Source organism: Lactuca serriola, chromosome 8, assembly GCF_051521515.1.
Source record: "Lactuca serriola cultivar US96UC23 chromosome 8, Lser_US96UC23_V15, whole genome shotgun sequence".
Taxonomy (NCBI): domain Eukaryota; kingdom Viridiplantae; phylum Streptophyta; class Magnoliopsida; order Asterales; family Asteraceae; genus Lactuca; species Lactuca serriola.
The window spans coordinates 301,927,017-301,952,644 of record NC_136415.1 but is presented as its reverse complement, the minus strand read 5'-3'; positions in this window follow the sequence as shown (position 1 = coordinate 301,952,644).

Here is a 25,628-nt window from a genome sequence, read left to right as displayed (position 1 = left end):
CAAGTTTTGGTGCTGAAACACAGATCAATTACATGGGTTAGAAGTTTCGGGTTGTCACAGGTTTGTGGCCTAAGGCATTTCCGTTGGTAGACGCCCGCTGGTGTTCTTGATTGTTATTGCAGTTAGTATTTCTGACACCATCCCCGTGCCTGCTGATGTGGTTAGCATTGAGCTGCGCCATGACGGCTGCCACGGCTGCCGTGACTGCAACTTGAAAAGTAGCAGAGTCTATCTGCAGGGTTGGGGCCTTGCTATTTGGTTGGTTGCCTCTTGGTGAAGACATAGCTCTGTTTCAAGATGAAAAACGACTTCGTGAGTGGGGATAATTATCTCAAGTGCATTCTTACGATTTATATTCACATATATAAATTTTTGCACATTACTGTACTATTCCTAGTGTTTCTGCTAACGTTCCTAAGATGGAGTTATGGTAGTGGGTAGAAGTAGGTTCCGTACATGCGTTAAGCTTTACTCATCTTAGGATCATGTTTGTCCAAACATACTTAGCTGAGGAGTTTTGATGGGATCCGGTGTATTAGTGTTGGTATGATCGCACCCTATAGGTCTACGAAGAAGGCACCTCTCAACTAAGGTGTTTACAGTTGAGACGGTAATGAGTTTTTAGAATGGCTATACATCACACGTTTTCTAACTAATTTTATCTTAGTTCAATTTGTAATGTATTTCGGTTGTTTTATGGTGTTCTGAAAACAATTCATGACGAGAGTCTATATATGATAAACTCATGTATTTTAGTAGTTCTGAATCCAAGTGAAACCTTGAAATTTGACCCAAGCTAGCTCCTTATTATGACCGATTGATGTATGCTTAGTTATACAATTAAGACTAAATAGACCTTCGAGTCTGTTAGGTATGTCCTAAGCCCATCTTGTTAATATGATTCTAGTAATTATGGTTTCAGCGAAAACTTTTGACCTCGATGCAGGTCTTTCTAACATCTATGCAAGGAGAAGTTTTGATAGCAACTAGATCTCTCGATTAGTATGACTACTTAAATTGCAGTGTTGTGCTTTCACCTATAATATAGTAGCACCAACGCATACTCATGAACTTAGTTTACAAGGTATTATGAGCGGTATGAACTCACTCACGAAGACCCGTCCCTTGTGATGCTTGAGGCAAAGTTGATGCACCTTGTAGCTTTGTCATTCGACGCTTGGCTGCAAGCATCCTCTCTTTGAATGTCGTGTGTCTTCCTTGTTACTCTCTTACCTCTTCTTGAGCGGCGATAAGGTCCTAAAAAGAGAGTTGGTCTCTGAAATAGTTGTCTCTTTCCGAGTCTTGGGTACGTGAGATGGTGGGGTATGTAGTAGTGCATAGTTTTCGAACTCGGTTTGCAGTCTCCTTGTTTTAATCCCCGGTGTTTGTGATGTGTTGGGTCTTCGCCGGGAGGGCACTGTCAGTCAGTCCCCCGTGGTTGAGGTCTGTTGGGTCAAAATATGGTTTATACTTTGCTTTTCTGGGCAATTATATTTTTCTGTAATATTTTTGGAGTTTACGGTCATGTTTACGGTTGAGTTTACGACCGTAAACACCTTACGGCCGTAAACCCATTTACGGCCCATGTCCACCAAGCCCATATTCTCCAAGTATAAATATAGGTGTTAGGGTGAGGAGTATAGATTGATGAACCCTAGAGAGTTTACGGCCAAAGAGACAGAAGAACTATTGTGTGTTAGTGTGTGTGTGAATTTCTTGTATTCGGATCATCATTCTATTCATTGATACATTGAGATTCATCTTATTCCTCTTCTTCTTCTCTTCTATTTTATCTGACATCATCCGTTTGATTGGGATTCTACACCATCAAACGGATTTGATTGATACACACGCAAATTAGGGACTTTACAATTGGTATCAGAGCCTGGTTGTATCAGTCAAAAGGATTTATTGTTTCGTCTGGAATCTGAATAATTGGTGTTTCCGGTCCAAGCTTACGACCGTAAACACCGAGTTCACGGCCGCAAACCAGTCAAATTCATCAACCGTGAAGTCTAGATTCTTGGGCCGTAAACCCTATTTTGGAGCTTTATTTGATCTTATTTTCGAAATATTCTTGCGTTTTTGGATAGATCTCTGAAAAATAAGGGGGTTTGTTCTTCGTGTTTTTCATAAAAAAGGGTTTTTGATCGAGTTTTGGAGCTTCAAAGTCAAAAAATCGGTGTTTTTGGTCGGAGTTTGCGGCCGGCGCCTAGGGTTTCTGAGTTCACGGCCGGAGTTTGCGGCCTCGGCTCGGCTCGGATCACGGCTCGTAATTTGTGGCTCGGCTCGGCAGTATCAGTACTACACGAAGCTTGGGGGAGGCGGGAATCGAACCCACGACCTCCCATTCATCAACCAACGCACTTAACCAACTCAGCCAGCCAATCCCTTGTGATATTACTTCAAATCTTTAAACTTAACCCATCCCTGTCGATTCCAACTTTCACATTTTTACACTTTTAACCCCAAAACTAAATTTCTTTTAGTTTTATATTCTATTTTCATATAAAATAAAATATAATAATAATAATAATAATAATAATAATAATAATAATAATAATAATAAAATAATAAATAATAAAATAATAATAATAATAATAATAATAAATTTGTTTTTATTTTTTTACTTTTATTTTTGACTTTATATTTCAAATTTTGACTTTGACTTTCAAGTTTGACCTTTGACTTTAAACTTTGACTTTTTCGTTTAATTTTTAAAATTTTCAAATTTAACTTTTCGGTTTGACTTTCAAGTTTGACTTTTTCAAGGTTGACTTTTTCATGTTTGACTTTTGAGTTTGATTTTTTAAAAATTTGACTTTTAAGTTTTATTTTAGCTTCTAGTTGTGCTTTTTAATTGATTTTAAGACAAAATTTCAACATTTTCGATTATATCCCTGGAGAAACCCTCGAAACTCAGTTGCAACGATTTACCACACTCACTACTGAGATGAATATTGCTGGGATCTTTTTGACCAAATCTGAGATAAACAAAAAGATATTGAATTCACTTCCGAAATCGTGAGATATGAACGTGGCTATCATCAAGAAGACAAAAGATGTCAATCATCTTAGTCTTGCTGATGTAATTCAAGAACATGATACTTTGAAGTGTAGAGAAACAATGAGTTCTGAAAACATTCCGGTCACTGAAGTTACATGTACTCCAGCTTGTGAAGCCACGATTAAATTTCTTCGAGAACAAATTGATTTATTTAAAAGAGAAGTTGAGGACCTGAGATATGAAGGATATCAACTCAGGAAAGGAGAAAAACCCCTGAAGGCTGAGTTAGAAGCAAAAATCAAGAACTTTAGGAAACTTCAGGAAGAGTATAGCAACAAGTGTGAAAAGTATGATTATGTGAAGAGACAACTTGCTGTTATAACTGAAGAACTTGACGCTTTAAAAATTAAGTGTGGAAAAACTGATGTCAGTTTCAAAAATTATACTGCGTCAAGTCAGACAGTCGAGTCCTTATATGAAACCCAATTAAAATTCAAAGAAAATCAAAACAAGGGTCTAGGGTATGATAGTGTACCTCCTCCTTATGACATAGGACGAAACTGACAGGGAGCCACATCTTCGATATGGCAAACGAGCTGGATTTGTTTCAGGAGGAGTTATTAACGTTGAAAATACTAATGTTTCTACTTCATGTGCAGGTAAAGTAGCAGAAGATGAGAACAAGGAGAGCACTAATGAACAAACCAATGACTCCTTGAAATTTGAATCTGTTGTTTCGAACTCAACTTCTGCTGAACAACCTGCCGTTGAGAAATACAGGCCACCAATTCCAGCGCAACATAGTGCCTGTTGCAATTGTGCATGTGGGAACAACAAGAGACAATGCAAGGATACGCCACCAGGGGCAGGAATAAATAACTTCACAGTGAAGAAAAAGACTTGCTTTCACTGTGGAACACCTGGACACATTGCCAGAAATTATCCTAATCGTGCATACGTTCCCTACTATGCACAAGGATTAAAAAACGCGCCAAGTGGGAGATACTTCAAAAGAAACTCTTCCAGGTCACGTTCAGACAATGGTGATTGGAACGCGTAGAAGGCCAAGAATCAAACCTACAAGGCCAAGCATCCAACTCCCAAGGTCAAGCATCCAACTCCTAAGAACAAGAAGGGAATGCTAGCCCAGAAGTCTAGATCAAGAGATGCTCCTGTGAAGCCAAGACCGGTTGGGTGAAAGTCATCTCGGCAACCGACTTCAAGTTCCAAAGCAAGTGCCAAGGCACCCATCTGATCGAACAAGTAATGGGTTAAACCTGAATATAGATGGGTACCAAAGGTGAAAACTCCCAAATCTTCTAACGATTCTAATATTTCTATATCTTCTGTTTGTGATAAACAGGATATGTCATGGGAGAGAATACCCTGCATTGATGACAAAGGTCGACCCAGTTTCAAAATGGACTGGGTTCCAAAGACCAACTGATCCCGCTCTGTGTCGGAGCAGCTATAGAGGCATGTCATCAGACTTCGGTTTGTTTGTAGTGGCTGTTCCTGGCACTTGATAGGAGACATCTCTCAACTGTACAACACTCAGAGCATTATTTGGGAGAATGTGTCCTTTTGCAGGAAAGGAAGAAAGGAAGAGATCACAAACGGGGTTAGTGCTTAATGACATGAAGAATTTTCGGATCTGTTCTGAGATTACGCGTGCTGTTCTCAGACCTTCTGGATGCAAATTCAATCGGTGACTTACGGTTTGAGTTTTCTTCTCTATACTTCTGAGTTTATCTTAAGCTGATTCGCTTTAAAGACTAATTTTTGTTTTAGGATAGTTTAAATTTGCGCATTTACTTTCGTTTCTCACCTATGCACAAATTTAGGGGGAGAAATAAAAACAAAACAAAAATTAGAAAACTTAAAAAAAAATCCAAAAACATTAGAAAATCAAAAATATGGTGTTAGTGGAATGTGCTTAAGGGAGATGTTTTGGGAAATGAAATTGGCAAGTGATAACGGGCAATTTGAATCTGCGTAACGTACCTAAGTTGAATCATCTACGCTTTGTGTTCGATGCATTGGTAGGCACGAAAAATTCTTAAATGGACTTGACTAGGAAAGTTGAACCTAATAAATTTAAGGACTTGACAAACTTTGACCTAGTTAGATCGGTTTAACCTGATGTCACGACGCTCAGATAGGTTGAGCAGGGAGATATACATGGGAGTCTACCCGTCACATTAATTGAACCCGTACATGGAATCGTGGCTTAACTTTTCCTCGATGTGCGGATTTTGTCCTTAATTCTGGTTGGATGAGGCGACTGGTAAATTCCGATAAATTAGGTCTGTAGAAAATTGTTTTATTTTTTTCTGTCTGTTAGTTATATGTTGTCTCCTTTGCGTGACCTCAAATCCAACGTGGTACACAACATATGCAACTCTATCTCTCTGCAAGTTATATATATGAAATTTCTCTTATCTGTTAGCCATATGCCGTCTCCTTTGCGTGACTTCTAATCCGACCTGGTACACATCATATGCAACCTTCTTCTTCTCAACCCCTCTGAAGTGATAAGTAATAGAATTTTGAATCTATCTTCTCTCTGAATGGTTGTCTGCTCACCCGATGTAATGAGTATTCTAGAAGTTCTTGATGGGTGGGGCATATCAGGAAGCGGGAAACACGTTCCAGTACACTTAAAATTGAACTCATACAGATTGTCTATAGATCTCGTTGCTCAATTTAGGTGGACAACAATATCCCTGGTCGTCGTCAGCTGAATGGTCTTTAAGATATAGTATCTAAGGAATTAGGATCAGATAAAATTTCTGGGAACTTAGGATCACTTTGTCTTACAATTATTAGTATGTCCTAAAATGGTCACAATTTTTCGTGTTTAAGTGGATCACAATACCGGCGATCGACCAGACAAAGATGTGAATATGAAAGGTACCGACAAGTGGATAAAGATTGTCTAAAAACTTTGATCCCAAATCACTCTTAAAATTAGCTATTATTTTTGTTTTTTTTAAGTTTGTTCATAGTGTTCTTCTAATTTAAATAAAAGGGGAGAATTAAAAATAAAAAAATAATAAAAAAAAACAAACAAAAATCAAAATACAAATAGTGTTATTTCTGTTTTACTTTTGTTCTAAGTTTTATTTTAGTTTTTTTTTTTGTCTTGAAAAGTGATTTCAAGTATAGATAAGACTCATGGAGTTTGTGTTGATGATTTCTGAGCCAAAGGCTTCGTCCGTGAGCATCGAAGAATTCTCATTCGAAGGAGCAAGAAATGAAGATTATTCTTTCAAATTCAATCTTTCAACCCCAGAAGCAAGGTAAAGCTGAAATTGAAGATTATGTGACGGATTGCATTGAAGCCTCCCCAATCAGTCTGCTGCTATCTTAAACCTGCTGAAGTGATCCAAAAGATTTGTTCTCTCTGATGTTCTCTCTGAAGATTCTCAAGCGGAAAATGCTATCTTTCAAGAATCAGTACGTCAAGCCTCCTCATCCAATGTGCATTCAATGCCAAATTCTGAAGAAAACCTCAAGTGCTCAAGATGAAGTCATTCATTGAAGGTTCATATGTTCATCCTGATGCTGTGATGAAATCGAAGGTTAAAGCTGAAGCCAAGCTCCCATTAAAGATTAACAAGAAGAGCCAGCTACTTTTTAGGGGGAGCTTGTTCGGTCATTAAGAAAAGAAAGCTATAAACCAAGGGGGAGATTGTTGGGTCAAAATATGGTTTATACTTTGCTTTTCTGGGCAATTATATTTTTCTGTAATATTTTTGGAGTTTACGGTCATGTTTACGGTTAAGTTTACGGCCGTAAACACCTTTCGGCCGTAAACCCATTTACGGCCCATGTCCACCAAGCCCATATCCTCAAAGTATAAATATAGGTGTTAGGGTGAGGAGTATAGATCGATGAACCCTAGAGAGTTTACAGCCAGAGAGACAGAAGAACTATTGTGTGTTAGTGTGTGTGTGTGAATCTCTTGTATTCGGATCATCATTGTATTCATTAATACATTGAGATTCATCTTATTCCTCTTCTTCTTCTCTTCTAATTTATCTGACATCATCCGTTTGATTGGGATTCCGCACCATCAAACGGATTTGATTGATACACAGGTAAATTAGAGACTTTACAAGGTCATAGCACCCTTGTTGGTCTCCACGTAGTGATTGTTGTCATTGCTGTTGACTCCAACCCTCGATCACGGTTGCCCAACGGGGCACAGGTTCGATGTTCTCGAAACGGTTCGTCGAAACTTGGAGGGTTGATTACCTCCGCTTCCGCTTCTAATTCTTCTCATAACCATTCACGATTTCTCGGGTTGGGAAAGTAGGGGTCGCCTGGTAAGTAGGATCTTGCTATGTTATACGTGTGAGAATAGGAGTGGAAAAGATAATTACTAGGCATCTAAATCTATAATTAATTTCTCATAGGGGGTGATCCTTATCAGTCATGTCTATAATCACTTAGTGCATACCAGTTACACATAATCTGAGATAGAACAGACCTTCGAATAAATGACTCTACTCTAAATCCACAACCAAACAAGGAACAGGAAGTAGAGCAATAGTCATAGATTCTGAGTCTATAATATCTTCAATATGTATAACCTTAGCCTACGCACTCAGTCGTTAAGGACCTACTAATAGGGGTCTTTAGTTTTCACATAAGTTGGTTATAGTATTACAAAATACTCCTATAGTATTTTAATGTTTGACTTATGTTTTTCAACGTTTGTTTGTAAATAGAATTGGTAAGTTTTTAGACTTGTTGCAGCGCTACAATCATTAACGGGCATATGCAAATCACTTTTGGGTTAGACATATTGATCAGGCTATGTCCTTCCTATACCTGACTATACATCCCCAAGCCTACTTGTGCCATTCAACAATCATTACTTTTGTTTTATTTTAGAATGATGCTGACCTTCATATGTGTAGTGGTGTTGATTATGATGGCATATGCGGAATTAGAAAGATCTAGTGAATCATCATGTAAAATCAAGAACACAAGGAGTAAATAAATCTTTGTAAGCTCTTATTAGATCTAGAAAGAATATACAAATGGGTTTGTACAAAGTTTCTCTCTCTAGTCTAACACTCCAAATGGATTCACTTACATAATGGGAGTCACTCACTTCCTATTTATAGGAAAGACTCAACCTATTTACACATACAAAGAGGAAAGCCTAAAACACTACATCCAAGAGTGACTTTGCACCCTAACATTCTCCCACTCAAAGTTAGGATTGGATGTTCGGCTTCAATCTCCAACGAGCTAGCGCAATCAAGACCAAACTCCCCCTTGAAGTAACACCGGTCTTCAAATCCGCAAATGAATATTCGACAAACCCGAGAAGCTTCGAATACCAATCATTCTCCCCCTTTTTATAATCAAAAAATGATTATAAAACCTATTAAGGATGAGAAGCGCCCGGGGTATAAACTTCACAATACTCCCCCTTGATGTGTACCAAAAATGAATCACCAAAAATCTTGCACGAAAAAACAATCACGAAAAAGCCACAAAAAAATTTCCGATTTATGAAATTTTTTGACTTTTTGGGTGAAAGTTGCAAGATTTTTCAAAATCCGGGTAGAAATTGTCACTTTCTGAAACTTGCTAGGACCCGTTGCACCAAAAACAGCCAAATATGCGAAACTCTAGCCCATTTGTGAACCCGGGCATAAAGAGTAAACTCGCACAAACTGCATGGACCAGAACTGAAAATTCTGCAATTTCTCAGCTTTTATTACCCATTTGCGAAGTTGGGTATAAACTGTCATTTCGTGAAAAGATTAGGGACCCAATTCAAAACTATTTGTTTTCTTCTTCCTAATTCGTGAATGTTTCACGGTAACACGCTTCACACATTCAGTCAAATTCTTCGCACGCTAATCTTCGCAAATCACTTGCAAAAACAGATGGGAATGAACAAGTTCCGCACACTGAAACATGGATGCGATCCATGGATGCGCAGACTTCGCATCTCTAACCCAATTAACCAAATGCGAACATTCATGACCTTATATGCGAACTGCTTTTGAAACCCAAATGCGAACTCGCACAAATCAATCTTGCGAACTCATAGAATGAACCAAATCAATAAACCAAACTTGAACCCTTTGTAAATCAACGATCAAAATCAACCACAAAATTGTCGTCATTCGCATTTTATTCACAATCCAAGGTTCGTTTGTCCCTAAACCAAATGCTTCGTCCATTCATCAAACAATTTTAACAAAGATCAAAAATCCAGACATCGAGCCTTCGTACAAAACACCAAAAACATGAATTTGATTTATCAACTTCAAATCGATCAGAAATCAAAGGCCAAACAGCCAAACCAAATCATCGACCATCGTTCTTGACTCCAACTCCTCTTGTTCATCAATCGATTGAGCTTTGACACCAAAAATTCAATATCCAAACCCAGTTCCTCAATTCGTTCCCAAATACAGACTAAATACAGACAATAATTAATTTCGATCTTCAGAATACATCAACAAACACCAATCGACAGTAAGAATCAGATTGTCGATTTCAAACGACTTCACAAATTTATGAATCCAGATTCTTGACTCTTAACATTTGTTCATCGCTTTTCAATCATGAATACTCGATCGTTAATAGAATATATCACCTGATTTCGTTGCCTTTATAGTATTCAATTTCCGAAAATCATTGAAGATGCAAACAAGAACTTTATTCGATGTCAAGAACATAACATCAGTTTATCATCGAGTTCAAAATTCGATTTTGTGGATCAAGTACAAATAGAATATTCAATGGATAACTAACGATCAAGCAGAAACCGAATCAAACAATCAGATATGAAATAATGTGATTATACTTCAAGAACAATTTTGATTAAGATCTGAGATATAAGTCGTCGATTGTACAACATGATAAGCCAGAGTACAATTTGATCTCAAAACAGTGTTCTGTAGAATAAACCCAATTGAATACTTCCAGACTTACGATCTCAATCAAAGATATCGGATCTATTAAAAGAATGATTGGGCGATTGGGCTCACAACTTTTAAGATATCAGATCAAACACATTTGGGCTCAACATTTGTATTTATTAATAGTGAAATTAGACAAATGTTTAGGATAGGGTTTTGAACAATAATCGAATTTGATGAACAGTAAAGTTCGAGATTAAATGAGAATTTGGTTTTGATCTAAACAAAAATACTTGGATCAATTAAAGTGATTGAAACGGATTTGATTCAATGAGGCAAATCGATCAAAAATGAAAAACGCAAAATATGAATCGAACTCATGGACGTTTTGGAATCAATTTGAAAATTTGAGATACCTTTTTGACGAATCAATTTCCGTTTTCAACGAACGAATCAAATTTAGAAGATCTTGGTTCGTTTGTCGGAACGAGAAAATCTTCAATTTGAACATTGTACCACCCATTATGCGAGATGTACAACTCGTTCTTTGTGTTCTTCGTGTTCTTCAACGATCCAAGAACATCTTCAAAAGAACCACCAACACATTTGGGTTTTGACTTCAAATTCAATGCAACATTTGGAGATTGTTGCTTTGGAACCCAAATTTTCTTCACGGATTTTGACTTCACAACATTTGACGATTTTTGTGAGTAAACCCGCTTGTTTTTGTGATTGATCTTCTTCTTCTTTTTCTTTCTCATCTTTTTGCATCTTGAAGACTTGAATCCATGAACAAACCCACTTTCCACAACATCAACTTTGTGAATTTGAATAAAATCTTTTGGAGTTTGATACTTGTGATTTTCTTGGATCACCGGCTTCCGATAAGGAATCATTCCTTCAAATGAATCACAAGAACACAAAATATCATCAGTTTGAACTCCAATTCAGCAAAAAACTTTTTCATCTTGAAAATCAACTTGAACTCCTTTTTCTTAAACATCATCATCATCAAGAACACCATCCCGAGCTTCACGACAATCTGCATAATATTCAAGTTTATTGCTTCCATATTTGCATTCAGCATGAGAAATTCCTTTTATGACTTCTCCATCTCTTCTATTTCTTCGTCTCTTTTGATATGTTGTAACCAAACAATCAAAAAAATGTTTGGTTCGAAAAATTAGACAACTAATTAATTCTCCAACTTCATTCTTTTCTCCATTTACAACAATATCACATTTACTTTTCAATCCAACAGTTAAGCTATAAATAAGATATTCAAATGAGCATTCACTTTGAACATCTTCACTATGTATCATCCATTTCTCCATAATTGTTTCTTTTCTTTCAAATCAAATGATATGAACTTGGGTTTTCTAGAGAGAGAAAGAGGCACAACAAGAATTTTAGAGAGAGAAAGTGAAACAAACAAGTATTCTAGAGAGAGAAAGTCGAATTATGGATCAAATCAAAGAAAAATTCGATTTCTAGAACACAAAACACTCTCTAAACACGAAGATCCATGATCAAAAAATGAATCAGTAAATCAAGATTGCCATCAAGGATCAATTCTTAATGAAAATCAAGAACACCCACTCTGATACCAATTGTAGTGGTGTTGATTATTCTGGCATGTGCGGAATATGAAAGATCTAGTGAATCATCATGTAAAATCAAGAACACAAGGAGTAAATAAATCTGTGTAAGCTCATATTAGATCTAGAAAGAATATACAAATGGGTTTGTACTACAAAGTTTCTCTCTCTAGTCTAGCACTCCAAATGGATTCTCTTACATAATAGGAGTCACTCACTTCCTATTTATAGGAAAGACTCAACCCATTTACACATACAAAGAGGAAAGCCTAAAACACTACATCCAAGAGTGACTTTGCACCCTAACAGTATGTATGCATGCATGTATACTTTTAATTAAGAAACTATTTATTTCTAAAAGTATAGTTATTTGGAAAATGTTAAATCAGAGACCTTAGTCCCAATGCATTTATAGTTTGTATATCTTATGTGGTTCGATATACTTAGTTCACTATAAACAATGCTTTGATACCAATCTGTCACACCCCAAACCAAGGATGGCGGAAACGTCCGGGGGTGGAGGACTTCATGTATAGTATCACAATAACGAGTATAATAGTACTCAAAGTAAATATAACCATCATAAATATAATTGAAAAAGTTACACCAAAGTATATGTTTACATGTTTCAAATCAATTACATTATGATGATAAAATGAACTGTTTGACGATTGGACATCCCATCCTCAAAATGTTGTTGGTTTTCCTGTTTCACTGATTTCTTGTGAATACAAGTAGTTTCGAAAAAGTGTCAACAATTATGTTGGTGAGTTCATAAGCTTTTGAATGTAAGAGTTTAAAAGCCGATCATTGCAATGAGTTGTATGTTACCAAGAACATCCAATATTTTTCTTATAAAAATGATATGTAGTCTTAAAACCCAAGACTGGATGTGCATGTGAGTTTTGTGTGATGTGATCTCAAGTACCGAGACCGAAAGTGTACAAGTAAAATCTGTAGCTATTGTTATTAAAGGTGGTTTTAGATCAACATGAAAATCCTTTTTGATTTATAAAATCCTGTATACTTTAAGTTTTGTTAACTCCCTATGTGGGTCACAATAACTATACTAAGATTAACCGACACTTTGTAATGTACCCCTTTTTGTATAAACTCGGTACTTTGTATTCGTACCCCATTTATATGAAGACCTGGTACTTTGTGATGTACCCCTTTTTGTATAAACCCGGTACTTTGTATTCGTACCCCATTTATATGAAGACCTAGTACTTTGTGATGTACCCCTTTTTGTAGAAACCTGGTACTTTGTATTCGTACCCCCTTTATATGAAGACCTGGTACATTGTGATGTACCCCTTTTTGTATCAACCCGATACTTTGTATTCGTACCTCATTTATATGAAGACCTGGTACTTTGTGATGTACCCCTTTTTGTATAAACCCGGTACTTTGTATTTATACCCCATTTCGTATGAACACCTTTTGTAATGTAAATGAACATAAACTATACCTATTATAGCTTATCAAAATGTTTGTAATGTATATGCGACCTAACTATACCTATTATAATGTAGTATGTTTGTTTTTGGTGTATGAGAACCCTTTTTGATGTAAGTCGAAAGTATGGCAAAATATAACTATGTTTATCATTCTTATTTTGTACGAATGGTAATGGATGAGGATTCTTACACTTCAGTGAGTATTTATCTATTATGTAATTATACCACCTCAAGAAACACATGTAAAATATGAAATCTTCAATATTAACACTTTGCTCAACAAGTTAGAATGTGCGATGAAAGTTATAAACTGTTATCTAGATTTTTACTTTCCTACACTATTTTACAAAAATCCTAGAAAAATCATATGAAGTCGAAAACTGATTCCGTAAATTGTAGGAGTTCACAAAATTTGTCTAGTTTATTCATAATTTTTCTCATGATTTTTAGTGGTCTCCAATATGTGTGAAAACGTCCATAATCACAGACTCGTCCGGATTGGTTCTTGAAATGATAGATAGTTTTGTAAAAATCACCATAAATCGTAAAAAAATCATGTGGAGATGTGCAAGTAGTCATTGGAAAGAAAACAACTGGAACTACATGCACCTAAAATAGTTTTGAAAACTAAAATGAGTTTAGTTGTGTTCTTGGTGTTTGAACTTGTATCCCCCTCCCCCCCCCCTTAAAACTTAAGAAAAACAAGAAAAGATAGGGGTATTAACTCACCTTGAGTGATTTCAGTAGATGGATGATGGATAAAAGAAGTGTTCAACTAAAGAACACTTGGGAGGTGCTTTGAAGATTTGAAGATCTAACACAATATGACGATATTTGTGTAAGCAATATATGATTTGGATGAAGGATAGTAGAATATGTTGTTGGATTATTGTCTAAGGTTGTAACTATATTTGGTAAGTACTTAACTCGATTGTGCATGGTCCTTTTGGGTTGCCTTCACCATAGCAACTTGATAGGATGATTTGTTAATAGAGGGAAGAAATATTATTGTTAATATATTATAAGAATAATATATTAAAGGAATGATAATATTATTTGATTAATATAAGTCATAAATTAATTAGGAATTAATTTGGTGACTTAAAGAGATTAATTAAATAAAGGGGTATAAACTATCAAGTGTATGAAAGTTGTATTTTGAGCTGATAACCCTTATAGACATAGGGTTGGACGATTTTAGAGATATGGATCACCTAGAAATCGTGCAAGGCCTTATCTAGGAAGGGATTTGGATTGCTTTGAGGCTTAGTTATCCAATTAGGGTTTAAGGGTGAAACCCTAGAAGCTCACAGTATAAATAGACCCATAGGATTGAGGAAATCGGCCATCCTTGTGATTGGAAAAACCCTAGAGCCGATTTCCCTCTTCCTCACCTCTCTCAAATCATCTTCTTGCTAGTTGGTGTTTGTAAGCCATAAGAGGAGTGACATTTGTGACTCTAAGCTCTAAGAAGAAGAAGGTTTTCACGCAAGTAACTCAAGGTATTATTCTAGATCTGTTTTCATATGTTTTTATTGTTAGTTTACATTAGATCTAGCCATGAAAGTCTTGGATATGTTGCATGTTCAATTAGTGAAACCTAGATCCAAGCTATAGGGTTGTATGTGCACATAAGTAAAGTTCTTATGTCCAAAACCCATCAGTGGTATCAGAGCCATGATTGGTTTCAATTGAATATGATGCTTCACTTTTTTACTTGCTGAAAATCATTTTTTCTTGTCCTCTGTCGACCCAACTCGGCGAGTCAGTGTTTGGACTCGGTGAGTTATCGCTACTCGGCGAGTCCAAAGCTTGACTCGGCGAGTCCAAGCGTCAAACAGAGGATAATTTGGGATTTTCTTGTTGTTTTGTCTTGGATTGATACCTAAATCGTTTTATTATGTAAAAATCCGAATTTTAACTTAATTTAATGATTATCCTTGACAAAAATATAGATAATTTCAAATCATTTAAATATTGTTTATTTATGTGATAAATATGGACTATTTAACATTATTTGGTAATTATCTAACGGCTAAAATTGGATTAGGTCAAATATAGATAATTATGAAATTAATTGTTTAATTTGAATTATTTGTTATTTGATCCCTATTGTTTGAAAAAGTTCAATTTCTATCCCGAAGTTTTGATATTTGATTTTTATGATTAATAGTTTAATTTAGAAGAATTTAAATTTCAACCCCTAGAGTTTTACAAGTTTAAAATTCAACCCTATACTATTATATTATTAAAATCTTAATAAATATATAAGTAAAATTAAAATGCTAGTCTTACCATTAGTAGGCCTCATTCACGAAGCTGGTCTATAAGGAGGGTATAAGGTTGCTGCCTATAAAATGGCTCTTAATGGGTGTACACTCACACCCACCGCTTGCTTGACCGGTGGAGGGTCGTTAGCCGAACGGGTAGGATAGGGCAACTTTCTCTCCTCATTAATAAGTAAAATGAAACTATAAAGTAACTTAACTATTTTATAAAATTCCCAATCTTAGTTACTTTAGGAAAAGTGAATTGATGCAATCCCATGAAATTTCACTTTGCACCCTTGCTAAGAAGTTAGTGGAGCGTGTGTGGTTTACCGGCACACTAATTGGTTCTAAGCAAAGGTGGAAAAGGGTGATTCATTGTTTATCATAGTTCGATGGAGAGTGTGTGGTTTACTAGCACATCGAATAGATGATTGTTACAATGAAGGCACCATGTAGATTTGCATGTTAATTCACACCCGCTTTGTGATCCTTGGTATCCCAGTCACAAACAAGAGGGACATATCGAGATTTAAACATCTCATTGAAAGGTTCAATGAATCTCTTAAATCTAGGAATTCTTAATAAAACTTAAGGTTATGTTTTCATGGTGAAGAATTAGTGAATCGTCATTCACTTACCTCCAAATTATTTGCATGATTGGATTACGGCATCCCTTTTCTAGTATGTAAATAATGTTGTTGGGTACTAGCCCTAATTTTTCATTTTTGGGTGTTTAATTAGGGATCCAAATTCTAATCAAACTTTGTCCTTTCTATTTGTAGATGTCGAATGCAAACAACGTTGCTGCTAACTCATTCACGTTAATGAGTCTTTGCCAAAAGGTGACCTTCGATGGTACCAACTTTAGCGAATGGATAAGATACATTCGCACCATTGCGCGCTACGAGGAAAAAGAGTATGTCCTTGACGAAAAGCTCGAGAAGGTCAACCCAGAAATCGCTACTCCCGAAGAAATGGCTATCTTTGAGATACACGAACGTGATGCAACGAAAGTCCATTGCATCATGATAGCCACTATGAACCAAGAATTCCAAAAGTCCTATGAGGACATGTATCCGTATGAAATGCATCAAGACTTGATGGAGAGGTACCACCAAAGCGCGAGGCAAGAGCGCTACGAGATCATCACTAACATGATCACCGCTAAGATGTGAAATGGAGAATCGATGACTGTCCACTTGCAAAAGATGCAACGATATGTTGATCGTCTTCACAAGTTAAATGTTAACTTTGGGGAGGATTTGTCCATCGACATTGTTCTTCATTCCTTGCCCTCATGCTACAACCAACTTAGGATGACCTACCAAATGAACAAGGAAGAGGTCACCCTAAGCAAACTCCAAGGACTCCTAAGGACTGTTGAGAGCAACCTAAAGGACAAGTCTGTTGCACCAAATCCCGCACCAACTGCTGGTCATGTTTTGGCTATAGGGCAGGGAGGGGACAAGAAGAGGAAGGCTCCGTCCAAGAGCCACCGCAAGGGAAAGTCCCAAGATGGTTGCTCTTCTAGTGGGACCAAAGTTGATCCCGCTAAGCCCAACCCTAACCCGACGGAGGCAGAGTGCCATCATTGCCACAAGATAGGGCATTGGAAGAGAAGCTGCCCGGAATATCTGCAAGCCATCAAGGATGGAAAGATCAAGCCATATTTTGCAGGTATATACACAATTAAATCTAGTAATTCATCTCACACTATTTATTGGGTTCTTGACACAGGATGTGGTTACTACATTTGTTCTAACTTGTAGGGACTAAGAAGAGATAGAGATGTGGAGCAAGGAAGAATAAATCTAATCATGGGAAACAGAAGATCGTCGCCTGTCACCAAGATTGGAGTGTATTCTTTATTGCTAAGTAATGGATTAGGTCTAGATTTAAATAATTGTTGCTACTCGCCAGATATGGCAAGAAACATCATTTCATTTCATGGTTTGTTTAGACAAGGATTTAGATATTCGTTAAATAATATGAATGGTTCTATTTATGCTTATCTAAATGGTGTTTTATACTTCGAAGCTATGCCTTGTAATGGAATTTATGAAATTGTTATGGTTGTAGATAACCTAGGAAATGATGTGTTGTGTATAGATTCTTCCAATAGTATGGATAAAGCATCTTTGTGGCATTGTCGTCTTGGACATGTCAACAAGAAGCGCATAGCCCAACTCCAAAAGGATGGAGTGTTGGAATCATTCGACCTTAGGGAAGACGACACGTGCGAATCTTGTTTACTTGGAAAGATGACCAAGTCACCCTTCACTGGTACATGTAAGAGGGGTGAGGGTTTATTGGACCTCATACATACCGATCTATGTGGACCCTTTAGATCCACCACAAAGGATGGAAACCGCTTCTATGTGACTTTCACCGATGATTATAGTAGATATGGGTATATTTACTTAAGCAAGCACAAGTCTGAAACGTTTGAAAAGTTCAAAGAATTCAAGAATGTAGTGGAGAATCAATTGGGCAGGAAAATCAAGATGCTTCGATCCGATCGAGGAGGAGACTACCTAAGTCTTGAATTCCACGACTATCTCAAGGAATGTGGAATAGTTTCACAATTGACGCCACCTAGGACACCGCAGTTAAATGGTGTGGCAGAAAGGCGCAATCGAAACCTGTTGGACATGGTTTGTTCTATGATGAGTTGTGCTTCACTACCTATCTTATTTTGGGGGTATGCCTTAGAGACTGCCGCCCATATCCTTAACCGAGTCCCTATAAAGAAGGTTGCCAAAACACCTCACGAGATGTGGACGGGGAAAGCTCCCTCGTTGGCACATATCAAGGTTTGGGGTTCTTAAGTTTTCGTAAGACGAGAAACTCATGACAAGCTTGAACCTTGTAGTGAGCGATGTATTTTCATCGGCTACCCGCAGAAATCCTTTGGATATCTCTTCTATAGACCGAGTGACAATGTTGTCTTCGTTGCGAGGAGAGGGGTTTTCCGAGAGAGAGAACTCATAAGCCAAGGAGATAGTGGGAGGCAAATTGATCTTGAAGAGATTTAAGAATCAAGCAATGAAGGAACCTCTACTGCTGGCGCTCAACCTGAGGAGGAAACTCCGGTTGAACCAATTGACAAATCATTACCTCTTAGATGTTCCGAAAGAGTTAGAGTTCAACCCCAGTTGTATGGTTTTCATATTATTACCAAAGGGGACACGTATATTAGTGATAGTACACTAATAAATCTAACTGAACCTACTTGCTATAAGGAAGCCATGGCAGGCCCGGAGTCTTCAAAATGGAAAGAGGCAATGGATAGCGAGATTCAGTCCATGTATGACAACCAAGTTTGGAATTTGGTTGACAATGTGCCCGGACGTAAAACGGTTGGGTGCAAATGGATCTTCAAGAAGAAGACCGACATGGATGGAAACGTGCACACGTACAAGGCGAGATTGGTGGCGAAGGGCTTTAGTCAAACTCCCGGAGTTGACTATGATGAGACCTTCTCACCAGTTGCAAAGATAAAATATATTAGGGTGATGCTAGCTATTGCCGCATTTCATGATTATGAGATATAGCAAATGAATGTCAAGACCACTTTCCATAATGGGAAGTTGGCTGAGGATGTTTACATGGCTCAGCCAGGGGGTTTCGTCGATCCGAAGCATCCAAATAGAGTGTGCAAGCTTGAAAAGTCCATTTATGGACTTATGCAAGCGTCTCGCAGATGGAATCTTTGCTTTGATGAGAAAGTCAAAGAGTTTGGATTTGTACGAAGCGAATATGAATCATGTGTATATGTCAAAGTCAGTGGGAGCATAGTTAGCTTTCTCGTTTTGTATCTCGATGACATACTACTGACGGGAAACGACATCCCGAATCTGCAGGAGGTAAAGTCCTGGCTCGGGTAGTGCTTCGCTATGAAGGACCTCGGAGAGGCTTCCTATATATTGGGAATAAGGATAGTGAGAGAAAGAAGTAAGAGACTAATAGGACTTAGTCAAAATACTTACTTAGGTAAGGTACTAAAACGTTTTAGTATGGAAAAATCGAAGAAGGGAGAACTACCGATACAGAGTAATACCAAGTTGAGTAAGACTCAAAGTCCGAGTACCGAAGCTGAGATAGTTGAGATGAGTCGAGTACCTTACGCTTGCGTAGTTGGCTCGATCATGTATGCTATGACTTGTACTCGACCTGATGTGGCCTTCGCTTTGAGCATGGTCAGTAGATATCAAGGGATTACTAGTAGAGCGCATTGGATTGCGGTCAAGAACATCCTTAAGTACCTTAGGAGGACCAAGGAATGGTTTCTAGTCCTTGGAGGGAGTGATCAATTAAAGGTGCGAGGGTATAGTGACGCCAGTTTCCAGACTGACAGGGACAACTACCATTCACAGTCGGGATGGGTCTTTACCCTTAATAGAGGAGCAGTAACTTAGAAAAGTTCCAAACAGGAAACTGTAGCTGATTCAACGTGCAAATCAGAGTACATTGCAGCGAGCGAAGCATCTAAGGAGGCAATATGGTTGAAGAACTTCATTGGCGATCTTGGAGTTGTGCGTGACATAAAGGAGCCCATGGAGATTTTCTATGATAATGAAGGAGCGGTTGCCTTGACCAAGGAACCGAGGGATCATGGTAGATCTCGGCATATAGACAGAAAATATCACTTTATTAGACATCGATTAGCAGAAGGACACCTCGTGGTTAAGAGTATATCATCAGAAGATAACCCAGCAGATCCGCTTACGAAGGGACTGAGCAGGGTTAAGTACTTGCAGCATGCTAGGAGTATTGGGGTGAAGGATGATATTAGCTTAGATTAGATAGTATTAGAAACGTGTAATAGATAAATGTAATTGACATTTGATGATTAAATAAAGGAGTATTATTTATAAGTATTGTTATTGTCTTATGTTAATTGTTTAGCTATTGTTTCTCTTTGCATGTTTTGACTTCCAAAATAATTGAGTTTATTAAAAATAATCGAATTATTCGAATTGTCCACAATCGTTCATATGTTGGAAGTAGGTATGAATGAAGATTGTCATGAATTGGTGTTTAGATTGTCTAAATGGTATTAGACATAGCAAAGGTTTGCTACAACGTTCATGAGTACTTATGAACAAGTTTTGAGCATTGGAATAAACCCGCACTTGCTGGAATCACTTTGAAGTGATCGCAAGATGATAATATCATGTGGTCTTAAAAGCTGGATATATGGTTTATTATTTACTAATTGGTTGTACATTGATAATGCGAAACCGCATCAATAAATTGATGTCATAAAACGCATTGTTGTGTATAGTTAGTTAGTCGATAAGTAAATGCATATAAGTCGAAGTTTATCTGTTACTTTTATCCTAAGAGGGTAAAAGCGATATCACGGCCGCTCGATGATTTGTTTTGACTTATGTGCCAGTCCCGGTTAGGACTGAATTGATGTGTTCAATTAAGTTGTATGTCAAATAAATCTGAGATCGAGAAAATATGTCACACCCCGAAAACCAAAGGCGGAAACGTTCCCGGGGTTGACTCCATGTTGTGTATCAATTCCAATGTACATAGTAATCACAGTAAACAACCATTACATTACATAAATGTGAAAGTTTACATTTGGTTCAAAAGTAAATTGTACAAAGTTATACATATATCATATGAACAAAAGAGACGAGTCTTCGGAGCACTCCATCTTCACCAAAAGATATCGCCGGGTACCTGTCTAACTTGGACCTGAGAATACAAGCAGTTTGAAAATCAGCATAAAGCCGGTGAGTTCATAAGCGGTTTTGTTTTGTGAAAATGTATCGGTTTCCTTCAGTTTTCTGAAAAGATTTGATATCCAAGAAAATCCCATATTTTCTTATGTAAAGTAGTTAAGTTATCTTTCGTTACAGTTCTGTTACAAGTTATAAGTTAACCCCAGGAAAATCCCATATTTTCCTAATTGTAAGATTGATTGGATAACACATAGTATAGTTTAATACACAAAACTATAATTTAGATGAACTGTAAAATAGAAATTATTTTGAAAACCTTGGGACTACATCCCGAACTAGTTATAAGGTAATTCGATAAAAACCATGGGATCACTATCCCGAAAGTAGATATAAGATAGCTCGATAAACCATGGGATCACTATCCCGAAACTAGATATATGATAGATTGATAAAATCATGGGATTATCATCCCGTATAAGATTTAGTTTCAATACCATGGGATTGCCATCCCGAACGAAATATGGACACAAGATCATGGGATTATCATCCCGAACGAGATATAGACATAAAACCATGGGATTACCATCCCGAACGAGATATAGATTACAAAACCATGGGATTACCATCCCGAACAAGATATAGATTCTAAACGAAATCCTAGCTGTGAATAAGTTTATATTAATACGTATTGTGAGTCGGGTAACCATACTGATATGACCACGAGACCTCCTTGACGTTAGTCAGACGTCGAATGATATATAGAATTTGTCACCCCAGGCTTGCCCGCCTAACTGTAGCTAGCAGTTAAGGTGTGGGATTGTCAGTCCCGAATAGATCTATTCACAAATTCCTCGCTCTCCCTCCAGGAGACTCTGGTTACACTTCCGGAGAGGATTTACTTGATCATCCATAAAGGGTAGTGACTATCTCACAAGCTAGTATTAAACTATTCACAGGATTTTCATACGATAACAGACATACAAAGATTTTAAGACATGATACAATGAAAATAGATACATACAACGAAACTATCTGGTAAAACATTTGAATTATACGAAGATAAACTGAATCGGACATAGTTTATCTAATAACTTAATACAGATATCAGTAAGTGATATAATGAGAAACATAGAACCCCAAATTATTCCCATAATAATTTGATTAGTTTGATTATTTTCTTAACTAAAATCCATTTAGTTGTAATTGGTAAATCATTCCTTATGCTCAACATAATACATAAGGAGTATAAGAATTTATAAGTTTGCCAGATATTATTTGAAACACATAAATGTTATGATTTGAAAGCAGTTTTGGTTTGCTTGTATTCCCCCCCTGAAAACAGTTAAAAACAGTGAAAAAGGCGTAGGGGTATGAACTCACCGGACGAGATATGAGACGGTTTGGATGCTAAGAGTCGATCTGGGGCTTGTAAATACGCGAGGTTCCTAATTATAATGTAAAGATACACATTTGTATCTAATTAGGACTTAGATTGATTGTTGGATAGGGACCATTGCTTCTAGTCGCGAAAACACTCCGATACGAGTGTTTGGAGGGACCCGGGTGGCGTTTAAGGATGTGAAATGACACTAGGGACTTGGGACTTGAGTTTACTCCCCATGAGTAAACTTTTAAATGAGTTTACAACCACAAAACACACATATACATGAGTTTACGGCCGTAAACTCATGTGGGTGTGGTTTTGGGTGTTTAAATGGCTTAAATGGCTTACATGGACATGGGAATTGTTTCTAGGTTTTGTTCTAAATGCATGGAATGGATTAAAATCACCAAAATGATTAATTTATGGGAGTTTACGGCCTAGTATAGGCTCCTGGCCGTAAACTCCTTAATCCTCATGAAAATGGTGCTAAATGTTGTTAAAACCAATCACATGTGATTCTAAAAATTCCCACAAGCCTAGAAATGAGTTTATATGGGACATATGAGGGATTTATGGAGTTTATGGCCCATAAAACCCCTTTCATGGCCGTAAACTCTAATATATGAAGCTACAATGTGTTTCAAGGTCTAAAACTTGCATGAAAGGACTTCTAAAATTCATCTAAAGGCTTTAGGGGTGTTTAGTTTGCATTCTAACACCAAAAATTTTGGAGTTTACGACCCAAGAACAGGTCTTAGCCGTAAACTCTTAGAAATCCCATAAAAGATGTGTTTTAGGCCCTTAAAGTATTTTTGGTTGGTCCTTTGATTTATTCCAAAGCTTTTGGTGGTGTTGGATGGCTTTCTAACACCTGAGAATTGGATTTATGCCAAGTTTTGGGGACTTTACGGACCAAGCACTATCCTTGGCCGTAAACTCATCTAAGTTCCCTAAATATCATGTTTCAAGTGTCCAAATGCTAATACCAAGGTCCTATAATTCATATCTAAGCCATAAAGGTGATTTGGAAGGGTTTAAAGGCATGAAAAACCCCATTAATATGAGTTTACGGCCCAAGCTTATGCATTGGCCGTAAACTCCTTCAAAGTCCTCAAAATCATAGTTTTAAGTGTTCTAAGTCCATATCTTGAAGTCCCTTAGCCATATCTAAAGTCCAATTGAGTTAAGGAAGGAGTTTAAGGGCTAAAAACCCTTCAAAATGGTGTTTACGGCCTAGGCAGCCTCCTGGGCCGTAAACTCACATATATTGTCCAATTTCATGATTAAGTGTCTAATTTGGAAGCTAAACATGCTATAGATTAAGGCTAGGAAGGTACCTTAAGGATTTGAAGCCTTAAATTTAAGTTTTGGACACTTAATCTTTGGATTTAGGAGAGAGGTTAGAGAGAGAGTAGAGAGAGAAGAAAAAAGCTTCAAATGAGTGCTTAAACATGTTTATATAGTCCCTAAAACTTGGACACGGTGGAATTCTACCCGATACCAGCCTTAAACGATGCTTTGGGTCACACCCGATTAAGTTTTCGTCACCCGACGAGGATATTTCTAAAACTTATGAAATAAATGTTTTGGGCTAAATTCATGAGTTCCTAAATGATTTGGACCCTCATTGAATGAAAATAAACATATAATTTTAGTTAACTAGACCCAAAAACGATAACAGGACATTTCGATTTCTGACGAGTTATTCGGGTAGAACGGGTTTTCGGCGATGAACAACTTCGGGTTGTTACATTATCCCCCCGTTAGAGGGAATTTCGTCCCGAAATTCAAAGAATAAGATATAGGTCATGCATTGGAATGAGATACGGATGGATTTGTTGCTTCGGATCTTCACTTTCTCAAGTGGAATCAGGTTTCTATTGGGCGTTCTAACGAATTCTCATTATCGGGACTTTTCTTGGTTTTGCTTCTTGACTCTCTCTCAATCTACGATATCAATCTGCTTCCTCGTGGAAGTTCCAACCTTGAACGACTTCGGTTTCTTCAAGGAATCATTAGGGTTTCGTTGGGCAGAAGCTTCTAAGGATTCGAGACATGATGGTCTAGATAGATATTACCAAGCTCTAAGGGCATCCGAAACTTGAAGGTTACAGAATTGATCTCTACGAAGATCTCGAAAGGTTTGATGTGAGACTAAACTGGATGCTCGAAAGAAACTCCCGGGAATCCTTCGGGATAGACATTTAGAGGGAATAGTTGTTAACTTCCCGTTTCTCAATAATCACAGAAACGAGGGATGCGTGATAATTCACATTGGGAAAACTTTTGAGTTCTAAAGTATAAAATGATACGGAAGTTTGATGTCGAAGATCACGAGAACCGGGTCGAGAAGGAAATCTAGACGAGCGACCCTTTCGAAAGTAAGGATAACAATATGAATGAGACTCGGTCATTTCTGGTTAAACGTGGCATCAAAGTATTTTCATGGAAAGTTTCCCCCTTTATAAATCGAATGGAATAGAATAGTCCTCCGGACCGAGGATTCAATCTATAGGTACGAAGTTAGTGTTCTCTATCTCACTAGTTAGTCGTCTCAACGGTATTCATTTCGATTACATGCGAAGCATTGAGTTTAGAATACGTTCGAATAGATAGATAACTGGTTTCCCTTTTGCACCCAAAATCGAAAAGAGTTGCAAGTATAAGAATTATCAAAGAGAGATATACCTGCGGCAGCAGAGGGATTTGTGGTTGTAGCTGTCTTGGGACAATTCCTTTTGAAGTGCCCAGCTTCACCACAATTGTAGCAGGCCGGACTGATTCCTGCTCCGGATGATTGGTTTGTTGGCTTGGCTGGTTTTCTACAGGTTCGCGCAAGATGGCCCTTAATGCCACAATTGTCGCAGATCCTTTCGCGACAGGGACCAGGAATGCGGTGGTGGTAGTTACACTTACCACACCAAGGAAGGGTACCGGTGTATCCACTGGCGGGAGTTTGGGCTGTGGAACCTACAGCTGAAACAGCAACAGGGGCAGTAGCAGCATGGATTGCTACTGTTTGCTGTTTCTTAGAAGACCCTTGCGTACTCTGGGCCTTCCGCTTGTTCCAGGATTTCTTTTTACTTCCGCCTCCACTAGCGACTGGCTCAGGGGTAGTAGCTTCTTCATCAGAGTTGTCTTCGTGATCTATCAGGATTTTCGCAAGGCACTTAGCACTGTCATATGTGTCTGGCTTCGCAGCCAAGACATTCCTCTTTGTTGGCTGGGTCAACCCCCAGATGAACCTCTCTATCTTTTTACCTTCCGGGGTAACCATTCCCGGACAAAGTAATGCCAAATCATCGAATCTTGAG